Source organism: Pyxicephalus adspersus, chromosome Z (genome assembly GCF_032062135.1).
Source record: "Pyxicephalus adspersus chromosome Z, UCB_Pads_2.0, whole genome shotgun sequence".
NCBI classification, from domain to species: Eukaryota; Metazoa; Chordata; class Amphibia; order Anura; family Pyxicephalidae; genus Pyxicephalus; species Pyxicephalus adspersus.
Genome location: NC_092871.1, coordinates 55,367,034 through 55,380,134, shown reverse-complemented (window position 1 = coordinate 55,380,134; position 13,101 = coordinate 55,367,034). Strand labels below are relative to the sequence as shown.

Sequence of the window (13,101 nt, the reverse complement as noted above, 5' to 3'; positions counted from 1 at the left end):
GAAGAAGGCTTTTTTCTGTGAAAGGCGTTCAGACAAGGGTTCTATTGGAGTTGTGAGCTGCCACATTATATAGGAGGGAATATGTTGTAAAAAGGCCATTTGATCATGTAAAAAAATGTTTTATGAAATTTAATCTATATGTTGTTAAATAAAATGTTTTTTGTACTGTTTTATGCCTCTCCAAAATCCCTAACAATGTAAAGATACTCTGTTTGTTAATGATGGAAATTGGGATGTTGCTTTTCATACAAAACACCTTACAACAGGGAATCCAATTCAATTAATTGGAATAAAAGGAAAGAAACCTACTGCCAATATACTAATAGCAAATTTAAGCTGGCCATTCACAGGTAGATCTATGCCCAAAAAGAGACAAAAAAAAGATTTATACTCTAGACTTTGACTGATCACCTGGATCACCAGATTTGATCACCTGGATCAGGATTCTGATGACTGAATATTATTCAAAACTAGCTTTATAGAAAAAGACAATGGGAAGAACTACTTGTCAATCGCCAACCAAGAGAAGCTCTCCACGCTTTATACCTTAACAGGCATCCCATTGCCAGTCTGATTTCTCTGTAACATTCCCAATGAAGGGCTGCAGGAGCAGCTGTGACATGGGGGGCACAGATTTTTTTAAATTGAGGACAGACCTGCACAATCTGGGATGTTTGGCAGGTATGAATAAAAACATGTTTGGATGGAACATAACTAATTCCACCTTAGACTGCTGACAGTGGGAAATGATTGTCATGTAAAAAGGAAAGGGACCTGAAATCCCCTAATCTCTTTTGGCTCTGGGAGGAAAAAAGTTCCATTGGAAGCTTAGGCTTCCTCCCTAAGCAAACATTCCAGCACAGATTAGCCTGCAGAGAAAAGGCCGGGTCACCATATCCCATGTACAAAAAACAGAGATTAATGCGGCATTAACTGCCCTCTGCATGTCTTAGCTGACAGAGCACAGCCGATAGGAGGTTATACACAGGTGAAGTTGCAGAAGGTTGAGTCGGGAAGCACATTAGAACTGATTTCCACCTAAACAGTTAAAATATATATGATCTGTTTAATCTGCTGAAGGATTGACAATTCTGTTTATTCAGTCTTGGAATTGAACATATCTAATGCTGCATCAATCAACACATCCATTCTATTAAAATCCATTTCAAAAATCAGTTGATTACAAGCAATTTGTTGCTATTTTCCCTTCAGATCTGATAATTTTATTGGATCAGATGTAACAAAATCGGCCTATGTGTACTGGGCCTGACTAGAGTGACAACATAATGGTACTGTATGCTGTTAGTTTCAGGTAGAAGTGGAAAGGTCAAGAAAAGTTAGTGCCATAAGGATTCACTATGGGTTTTTTTTTGTTTTGTTTTTTAACTGCCCGTCACCACAGTTTTACCTCCTGTGAGGTCAGAACTAGCACAGATTTCCATGTGAACACCAAAGAACCAAAATACATGCACTGCGATATGATAAAAAATTTCATTCAGGTATTTAGCAGCTATTAGACCTGCTCCAAAATGGGTTTTTCTCTTTTTACTACTGGGGTTTCTTTTAAAGAATATTTATCTTTGTGTGAATCTTTGATTATGACAAAGTAAATTCCAATTTAGAAAAATGTCCAACTACAGTAAATCAAACAATTTCTTACCAATTCAGCTTACAAGGAATCTGCTGTCTTGATACTCTTTTGTAACACAGGCATGAATTTTGATTGTCCAAAAACAAGTCAGCTACTGTGGCAACAAAGACCGCACCACCATAACCACACGCAACAGACAATGGAATGATGCCAGAATGAATCTGAATGACTGCATTATGCAGCATTACAGGGTTAGTGAAACCAATAAATACAAAAAAGCAAAATGAGTAAATTAGGAAGGGTTACAAAAAGCACTATTGAAGGCAAAAACGGTGACCAGAAAATACTTATTTCTAAGCATACTCTACTATGTTCTTAGTGAATCTTGTACTGACATAGGGGGTCTGAAGATGGAACTACATGAATGAGGGGGAAAACAGCCATCTGACACTTCTAGAATGGTCAAGGGACAGGGTGTTTAATTGAGCTAGAACAGAGGGCTAGGGAACATGGGCTGCCAAAGAGTAAACTATACTCTGTTCGTCCTACTATTCTATCCTGTCAATGACTGACCCAGAATAAATATAGAATTCAAAAGGGTTACTTGTGGATTGCTCATTCAAGGACAGCGACAGGCAAAAATTATCCAAGCTGATCAGTGCCAGGATACTAGCAGACTTCCAACCTATTGATACTTACCTGGCCTCAATTGCAATTCTTTTTTCTGTCATAGTCAGTACCAGTATCCTTCAGTGTCAGATGCTAGGGATGAGATGGAGTAGTCACAAAACATGCTTTAGCTTGCTATTGGTTGCTAAATCCAAGTAGTCATGTGGAAGGCCAAATTTACCCTACCTATCTGGGAGTACTGGGCATTACTGATGGCTTAGAAAAAGTGGAAGAGGGGCCCTGGCAAAATAATGGGCAGTGGGTACCAATTCCTTATGACTGCAGGGACTTTAAGCAGTTCAGTGTGCAGGTGGACCAAGTTTGCATGTAAATGTATATTGATTGGCCTGCAGTAAACCTCTAACATATCTGAGATATCAGATATGGGTTTTTTTTCACATCAATCAATAAGTTGAATTTTTTACAGACAGACAATCTCACAAAGAAAAACTCGTAAGCCTGGTGCAACTATGAAGACCATGCTAAAGACGTAGTGATGAGTAAATTTAGGATGCATTTGAATGACAGGAAGCTTAGAGTAATAAACACACAGGTGTGCTCGAACAAACTGACTCAACCAAACAATGCACTTGTGACAGGTGAGGTGACAACACTGACGCAGCTGATAAATATAGAATAAACAGTTTGAGAGGCTTGTCCAAGGATAGGCCACGGATACGTGTTCTGAGTCTTTAGAGACCCCAATGTGAACTGTACAAACATCAATGCAGTCATGAAATGTGAATGTAAATACTGGTATCACTAAATGGTATCACTAAAATTCCAATCCCTTTAGATTTGCAACATGCAAAAAGTTTACTGGACAAAGAAAAGTGATTGGGTACATTCTGCACATATACCTGTATGTGTACAAAGTGTACCTTCCCAAATCCTGAGAACAGGGGCATTGTAGATCCCCTAGAATTATATTCCAAAACATTTCGGCTATAAGCGTGGCGCTTTTAATAAAGCAGCAACTTTTACAGATTTTACTATGGAAACATAAAAAGGTGATTGAAAGGAAAAAAAGCATACTTTAACCTTAGCATTTACGTCTAAAGGCAAAGTACAAACTGTCTGAAGTCCTCCAGCTCTAGCATGTCAAGTTGTGTGTAAACTTGGGCACATGATAAATAATTTCCAAACACAAAGACCTAGAACCAAACAGTTCAGGTAAAACAATTCAGTTCCAGTACTTAATGATTACTTAACAGAGACGTCACCACAATTCAATATTTACTTATAAACAATGCATGCCTAGGTGGGAGGGTTTGCTCCTTCTGAGGTCTACAGGAACTGCCGTGAACTTCGGTAAACATACTCACACAAAAGGTGCCTTTGGAACTGCTGAAATTAGCCTGACATTACCTTGCTGAGCCATGATTGTGGAAACATTCTAACCTAACACACAACCAGAATTGTACCTTTGGTAAAAGCAACAAAGTTAGTTTCACACAGTTTTTTTTTCAGTTTTGGAGACAGCTGAGAAAGTCAAGAATGAAGAAAACCCTAGCAGTGTTGTCACCCTGGAGGGATTTAGATTTAAGGCTTCAAAACAACATACAGTGAGCATAATACTTTTTAAAGTGGGTGGTAATTACCTTTAAACCCTTCCCTTTTCGGTGATTTCCCCGATTTTCCTTACTCCGGTTATGGGGAGATCTGTATTTAATAGATTTCCTACCAATTGGGAATCTGACGTTATTGTAACCAGGACAAAGGGTAAATGTCCCCATTGGAGACACATAGTACAGAAAAATGACAGAGGTTCCAACGCTTCCCCACCCAAAAAAATAAAAAAGTTTTGCTGCAAATACATGTCAACACACAATGAACAAAAGTATTGTACTGGATGAAGAACATGGAACCACTATGAATAAAGTTGGCAAGCAGAGGGGTGTGCATTCCAGCAAGGATGGGTAGATGTGCTGCACATTCACTCAAACATGATGTGGGCCCAGATAGTCCTATCAGTGTGTCACATGCAAGACTGTACAATAACTATATTCATCTGACTAGGTGTTCACAACTAATATTTCAATCTAATATTTGTAATGTTATGCCTACGCATTGTTTGTGAGAAGTTGGTCTCTTGTATTAGTATATGATGTTATTTATACCTTACATAATTTTCCTACTACAAATGTATTGAAAAGAAAAACAACTATATTCTTGCTTTTATTATTAGTAATAAGTACCGGTAATAGTAATTAGTAATATTATTCTTTGACTAAGCCAGCCAGCGCACTAGCCAGACATTTATGTATACAGCATAGGAATAAACAGGCAGAAAAGAAACCATGCAATATACAGAGATAAATGGCCATGTGACCAAGGATTAGATGTTCTAAGAGCACATAATGTGCACTGATGAGTCACTTAGCAACAAAAAGTCTTCCTGTTGTCATAAATTTGTCAGAAACAACTGAACAAAAATATCCACCAGTACAAATACAAAGAAAAAAAAATCTCAACAATGATGTCCAAGCACATATTTCATAGAAAGCACACTGATTTCTGAATGCACAGCTCAGTGTACAATCTAGGCATAATTGGATGAAGGCCAATCATATTGGCTGAAGGTTGCAATCTCAGAAGCGGACCAGGTGAAGGTCCCTTTTGCAAGAAAGAACGTGCCCAATAACAAGGTTTTTTACTTTAGTCTTGGTTTAAGTGAGGTTGTTTTCAAATGTATGTTTCTACAGTAGTAAGTGTATTTGCTTATGGTGCATCCTCAGTGATGTTGCCAGTCTCTACTGATTTGGATTGTAATTTTAGCAATTTTACTTACTGATGTTATGGTTACTGCTTTCTTTTAACTGGATAGGCTGCATTCACAGTGAAGTTACTACTTTTTAGTTTAGTGATAGGTTGTATATTCAGTGAGGTCACTGGTCTCTGATAAATGGATTGTCTACATACTCCAAAACTACATTAGGAGCCTCAAAAGGGCTTTACAACCAGCCTGTCTAAGGTAACATAAAATAAATACAGCTCAAAAATGACATCAGTATGGAACCTCCAAATCAGAAATTGATTTTCCATTTTCTCAAAGCTAGGTAGCACCATCTCCAATAAAATGATTGCACACTCTCCCACACCCTGAGAGACACTGTGCTCTGAATTATTGAGCAGGAATCACATCTCATTCCAAGGCATGTGTCTGGCAGAATGACCCTTCACCCCCTTGCTTATCAATTATTCCTTGCTGGTCTGCAAATGAAACCTGCACTGCCACTTTATCTGGCTGCCAAGAGATACTGAAAGTGAGAGGAGCAGGAGATGCTGTGTGCTTACTGCAGTGGACTGGCTGTGGATCTCCCCCTGGAACAGTCCCCTAATAGCTCAAGTCATCAACAAGACCACACTAAATCTAAAATACAAATGTAAAGAAAAAGTTGAATAATGCTGCTGGAATAGCCTATACAATTAGGTCCCTAAATATCAGGACAGAGACAACTTTTTTTCTAATTTTGGTTCTGTACATTACCACAATTAATTTTAAATGAAATAACTCAGATACAGTTGAACTGCAGACTTTCAGCTTTAATTAGGCGGGTTGAACAAAAAGATTGCATAAAAATGTGAGGAACTAAAGCTTTTTTTTACAATATCATTTCAGGGGCTCAAAGGCTATTTCATGGGCTGGTGTGAGCAATAAAAGAGCCAGCACAGTTCTGGAAAAAAAATTTTTTGGACAGATGAAACCAAGATCAACCTTTACCAGAATAATGGTAAGAAAAAAGTATGGAGAAGGCGTGGAACAGCTCATGATCCAAAGCATACCACATCATCTGTAAAACATGGCGGAGGCAGTGTGATGGTATGGGTGTGCATGGCTGCCAGTGTTCAGAGACATACTGTCTGCTCAAATCCAGCTAAATGCAGTCACATTGATTGGGAGGCATTTCATAATACAGATGGACAATGACCCAAAACATACAGCTAAAGCAACCCAGGAGTTTAAAAAAGCAAAAAAGTGGAAAATTCTTGATTGGCCAAGTCAGTCACCTGATCTGAACCCAATTGAACATGCATTTCACTTGTTGAAGACTAAACTTCAGACATAAAGGCCCACAAACAGTAACTGAAAGCTGCTGCATTAAAGGCCTGGCAGATCATAAAAAGGAGGAAACCCAGCATCTGGTGATGTCCATGAGTTCAAGACTACAGGCTGTCATTGCCAGCAGACAAGTATTCAACCAAGTATTAGAAATGAACATTTTATTTTCAGCTTTTTAATTTGACCATTTTATTTTTGAGCCCCTGAAATGAAGTGATTGTGTAAAAGAAAAAAAGGCTTTAGTCCCTCACATTTGTATGCAATCTTTTTGTTCAACCCACTGAATTAAAGCTGAAAGTTTGCAGTTCATTTAAAATTAAATTGTGGTAATGTACAGAACCAAAATTAGAAAAAAGTTGTCTCTGTCCAAATATTTATGGACCTAACTGTAAACTCTTTTACTTGTAATAGAAGAGAAGCTAGTATGCTTTACAGAACAATCCTAAGCCAAGCATGGTCTTATGATGGGTAAATAAATGTGTATACCAAACCACTTCCAAATTGGTTTCTTTTGGAATTTTTTTACTATGTTTTTGACTGTCAGACAGGTACAGCCCTGGGAGGAACTCTCTATCTTTTCTATATTTATTTTTTTAATTCTATGATAATGCCGGGATTCTGCTGATATACGCCAGCCTTTATGAATCACTTCCTCACACATGTTCCAGTATCTGTTGCATGTAATTTTTTCAGGGCCAGCTTCCTGGAGATGAATATTACAGAACAAGGCTGCACAGTTCATTCCATCAGAAGGCCATTTGACTTGTCTTCCTCTGGATCAAATATGTATGTTTTTTTAAATATCTGTCTAGAATTAAACTTAATTAAGTGACAATGCAGGCGAGTAGTTTGGAGACAGGTTTGTCACCCTTAATGCCAGAACAAGGACTTTTAGAGCAAGAATATTCTAATGAAACCTTGCATATTTTAGAGGACTTAAAATGACTACTAACATTCCATACACAATAATGTGAGAATTTAGTGTACATCTACTTTCAAGCTTACCACATTAAGTTCCACATGTGAGTTCGGTCATTCCAGCCTAGGAAATCAGGATGGCTGAAGACCCGAACCCAGAAAAATAGGGCAAAGATGTCGTGACTTGCAATTGTGAGAGGAGTTTGTTTCCACATTAAGAATACATTAAAAAAAAAACATTAAAATTATTTTATTTTAAAATGTATTCCCCGTAAAACAATCTTCTTTTTTTTTCCTCCGGGCTCACGCTGAAAAAAAAAAAAAAAAAAAAGGACCAATTTCATGTGATCTTTTGTGATTCTATCAAATTGGCTTTGCAATAAATTATGGGGAGAGAAGCAATGATTACCTGATTTGAAGTTGCCACTATGGCATTCTTTGCAGTAAATGCCTTCCACTAAAGCTTTCTGCTTGTAATACACATCCTTGGAGGAAGCTGGTGGAGGGCAGATGACAAGGAGAATGTTGGATATAAAATACATGTCAGCAAATGGTGCGCTGACGCCCTTGGCATAGTTACACTCCTCTGGTATTCAATGGAACAGACTGGTCACAGTTAACAGGTCTCTTTGTGTCCTTGTTAGCAATTGGTCCTCGTTTGGGGGGAAAACACTGTTATAGTACCAAAAATAAGGACCAGGTATACAAATAAAATTGTTTTGCCTGTGTTTACATTTTTTTCCTTTATTTTCATATGGATATGCTCTCTCCTCCACTGTATAAAGGGTGCCATTGTTAACAACCAGGCCAGAATGTGCAGAAATGTTTTCTTCATTGTCGCCATTACATGGGAGGAGAAGTGGTTTAGAGAAGAAAACTTTTGTGCTTTCTGCTCACAGGAAGGGTCAAGGACACTACACTTCTGGCAAAAATCAACAGGTATATTTGTGGAAAATGTTCTTGCAAAGAAATGCAGCCACTTCGCCTAATGATGGAAAAAAACAATAGTCCTGCAAAATATATATTATTTTGTTTAGATATCTTTTATGATAACTGGGGGCTTTATCTGGCATCAGTAGTACAAGGTGAAGGATCATATATTGTGATCTATTCAGGGGAGCAGGAAATATTGGAGGTCATCATTCATAAAGATGTCCCCATTTAATTGGAGCAGCTGACAATGCCTGGATGAGATTCTGGCCTCTGCCACCATCAGGGAGAGTACCTGACGCTTTCTCTTTATGTATCCATAAAAGCAAATAGCTGGGAAATGAAAGTATAAATTCCCAACTGTAGTAACATGACTAACGCATAGGTTTAATATGAACATGAAGTCCAATCACCAGTGTGCACACAAAATAACATACATGGCATAATAATTAAGACAGATAATTTAACCGGTAAGGCCATATTCTATTTACAGAGCATAGGCAGAGATGAGCAGACCATTTCTTTAGTGTGTCCATGTTTCCATGAAAAAACATGGTGAGGTGAAGATTGACCATCTAATGCAAAAAGATAGATATACCTAATAAATTGCAGCAAAGCAAATTTCCACCAATTTCTTCATTTCTACTAGTAAAGAGGAACAAGAACACATAGATTATTGATACATTGATTTACCATAGAAAACAGTTGGTGTGCAGCTAAAGGCACCTTTTCTATGATGTCATTATTATTAATAATAATCCTTCATTGTTTTTTTAACCAATCATTATCATGATCATCTCAAATAAGCCTATTTAACTGACTAAGCCAAGTGAAAAATCAGAAAAACAAGGCAATGCCTTTTTTTTCTATAAGTGGTGATTCTGGCAGAAAAGTGGTTTCGTAGGGAAACAGACTGTGGAGTACAGGCTGCAGCAATAAGAATCTGCCCGTGCCTGCTAACTTCATTCAGCAGCATCATACCAGTTTTATCTTGAGCGATTACTTGTTTTTTAGTTCCACAGCTCTGGTTGTTAATTGCTTATTAGGCGTTATACAAGCTGCCTGACCCATTTAACAGAAAAATCATAATAATGGCAGGAATGAGAGCCAGGTCATGTCCCCAGGGTGTGAATGCCAGACAACGCCACAATGCTGTCCTCACAGTCCAGTCAGTCAAAGGGGCTTAAACTGGATTATTCAATAAGACAAGTGCAAGGACTACGGGGTTGGCCATAATACAGCCATGTTCCTTTTCTATTCAGTATTTAAAATCATGTATGTTTTTAAACACTTTTTGCATCCCTGCCATGTGCACCAATGCAGGTGTTTAAAGAGACCTGTATCCCCCCATAACCATTTTATTACCTGTAGATTTGTATTTTTTTCAGGAATATGCAGTCAGAGCTTTGGTTAATAAACCAGTGTGGCACAGCCTGCAGCAGCTGCCACAAAAGCATAAGGGGACCACTGTTCTGAAGCATTGGGAGCGGATGGTCATAATAAAGAAGGCCCCAGAAAGAAGAAACTGCAGGATCATAAGGTATGTATTACACAGTTACTCCCACCAATACAAACAACCCAGCACAACTATATTCATCTGGCATAAAAAGGACCTATTTACACATGCCATTTAAACTCATCTCTTTTTCAAACCATCTCTTTTGTTTATCTTTTTAGTTGAGCACAAAGATGGAATGTTAGAACCATAATAGTGCCGTGAAAGTTGTGTGCATTCCTAATTGGGAGATTTTCTGTCACCTGTCCAGGTGTCATATGTCAGACAACAAACGTACATTTAGCAATTTAGAGTTACAACACCTGTCTGGTTTCGGAGTTGGTCCATGTCACTCCATTTGTCATGGTGACTACAGTTGTCTCTATATCTTCGAGTCTCTGAAAAACCAGGCCAAAAATGTTTGACTTCTTTACACTATCTTGAAACTGAAAATAAAGTTTTTGCTAGAGTTGAGATTTTTATTCAAAAGCACATTAAACACACTAAAAACCATACAAAATCCTGTGATTGGAAGGGAATCTGGTCATATGACCAAAAGGACATAGGACAAGCAAAAGGACAACAGTATATTTGTTAAGCACATTACTGTTTTGTTTAAAAACCACCATTTTTGTTTACATAATACCATTTTACCGTCACAAGCTTTTCAGTCACTTCATGTCTGCATCCACCCTTTCTGCATTGTCAACTGCAGGTACTTCCAATGATGACAACTGTAAACAGTGCATGTGCAATGTGTGTTGCTATGGCATGGGACATGTGTAATAACACAGGACCACTATGGTAAACGGTTGTCACCCCATAACAGGAAGTGCCCAACAAGGACTTTTATGTATGGATTTTAATGTATACTAGCAGGTTACTGCCTGTACAAGAAAACTGTACATTATATTCACATGGTAATGCTTATAAAACATTTTAGTGACAGCGTTAGGACTTACTTTAAAAAAAATATACATTACAGATTCAAATGCTCGTCTGAACCTGTCTGCAGTCCCTCCAGCACAGACAGTGACCTGAATTTTTATGGAGTAAATTAGGGTTAGTTATCACGTGCGGTCTCTGAGTCCCGAGAAGCAGACCTGCCTTGTGATGCAGTTTAAAGAGTGGATTCTGAACAGAGTGTACAAATTACTGTAAATCTCATGATTGGCCCACAGTGCCCGTGAGATGTATGTCTGCTTTTCTCTGATCATCCTTACAGGTACGGCTTGGAAATCTCAACATTTAATATCCGACGTGTCATTATTTTTTCTTTGTGGAGCAGGTTCCTTAAATCCAGCAAGTCTAAGCAAAAGAGCCATCATTTCTTTCCCTCCCCTTCGTGAGAAATATGAAGGTTATACGGATCATCAATAGAAGAAAATGAATGCAAGCATCCAGATTGTTCATATTCAGCCCCCAGGGTAGCCCTAAAGTAACCCCTTGAATTGGCCTGTTGTATTGTTAGCAGGATGGGGCAGTTTCTAAACAGTCAGCTCCAGGATCTAGAGTGATATTCCCAAAATCCTTCAGGGCAGACAAATCACTACACTGAAAGGCATGTGTATGAGGGACAGATGTAAGAGTGCAGGTGACTTATGTCAATACACACATGGACTTAGAGAGCTGAAATTCATACAGCACATCTGTGTGCAAACACACCGAGGAGGAGGATGGAGGAGGGGGGATGGGACTGATGAACAGTGATGAAAGCAGGCACCAGCAAATACTCGAAGGATCACAGTTTGAAAATGAGGTTTACACAGACCACGTTTAGACAACCGACTAATTGATGTGACTGAACTAGAGGAGAGTTACATTACAGCAGCATGCTGATCATATGGGCGACATGTCATTGATTAGTGTACCACAAATGATAGCTAGCCAAAGCCAGGACATATTCCAGAGAGCAGGGTGCCAAAGTGAGTTACAATACCAGTCCTTTTATTGCTGTGCTCCTAGTAAGATTTAAACGCACCTCCTGTTCTGGTGACAACACAGCAAGAAAAGTGAAATCCTTCCTTAATGAATATAAACAGGAACAAAACAAACAGAATTATTATCCCTTTCCCACTCTGTCTTTTTTAAAAGTTTGTAATTCCCACTTTATACATTGTACATGGTGTTTTACACATTGCTCACCGCCTTTAAAAATGTCAGCTCACTAGCCGCCTCTAGCTTCAATTTGCTCCAACTCACTGACACCAAGTACAGTAACTGACATCAAATGATGAAACTCATACTTGTTTTGGGTCAGTAATTAGGAATATTGAAGCCAGCAGATAAGCATAATAACCAAGCAATAGGAACCACTTCAATTTTCTTTTATACTCCTACTCCAATCAAAAAGAGTTAGACACCCAAATAATAGTTTTTATGCAGAAATTTGCCCAACAGGGAACACCAAATATTTGTAAGGAAAAGTTAGATTTTCTGATAATTCTTTTGCTGCTAGTGCCTTTTTCATCCGGTGACACCCCCTTTCCCCTTTTTTCGTACAGGGGTCACAGATGCAAAGAGTGAACAGAAATCTCTGGATTGGTAGTATGTGTGTCACAGAGAAAAATCTTAACAGAATAAAAGAGTTGACCATTCAGTCTGAAAAGAAAAGAAGCTGCAGTGGCAGGAAAAGTAAAGTCTGTGCAATTTTTACTCAACAGCAATGTTTTAGATAAATTTGTAATAGGTATAAGACGACCTAATAAAAAAAAGTGAGCCAAGGCTTTTCATTGTATAGATTAATATGATGTGGGATATTCCTAACATATAGTAAGGCCTAATTATTCTGGAGAATGTGGTCTATGCGAGTGCCTCAAATCTCTGAAATATAAATCAATGTAAAAGCCTTATATTATGGACAATGGTAGTACATGCTAACCGAATAGACACAATCTCTGCCAAATTGTTCCCTTAGTAACAATGGCTTGCCCTCGTTACAGAGGGATTAAGTAATTTGTGGATTTTGCTCCACCCTGATGATGCAAGACACGGTGCGGCTCCACTGTGTGACACACTGGTATTACAATTCACCCGAGGCTCCACCAACCTCTAGGAACAAAACGCTCTGTACCAATTATTGCAATACCTTTGTGTGTTACAGGGATCCACTACAGCAGTATATAAAACTTGCTCTGTAAATCTTGTAAAACAGTCAAAGTTTTATACAAACCTTTGCAGCATTTTCAGCAGAGTTTTATATTGCTTCTGGGTATACTATAATGTATGGAGACATCAGCTTCATGAAAACTCAGAGCTCAGAAACAGGGACCATGAAGCCTAAATATTTACATAATTGTTTTTAGAACCTTGATGCTACATGAATTTGGAAAGCCCAGAGCAAGACATTTGCTAAAAAAAAAGTTTATCATATGGTGCAGCACACAGTCTATAGGGTGGTAAGGTGGTCCTACATGTAAACTATGATTTCTGTGG

At 38.3% G+C, this 13,101-nt stretch overlaps 1 protein-coding gene and 1 long non-coding RNA gene across 4 annotated transcripts in view; one reads left to right on the top strand and one right to left on the bottom strand.

The window, feature by feature from the left end:
• Window positions 1-13,101, bottom strand: part of TPRN (taperin) — a 40,741-nt gene that overhangs the window by 13,456 nt on the left and 14,184 nt on the right. The gene's annotated exons all lie outside the window — the stretch shown is intronic.
• On the top strand, window positions 7,810-12,369 carry LOC140343571 (uncharacterized). Its single transcript, XR_011923370.1, has 3 exons — window positions 7,810-8,180; window positions 9,560-9,711; window positions 12,171-12,369. It is a non-coding gene; the product is annotated as an uncharacterized lncRNA (long non-coding RNA).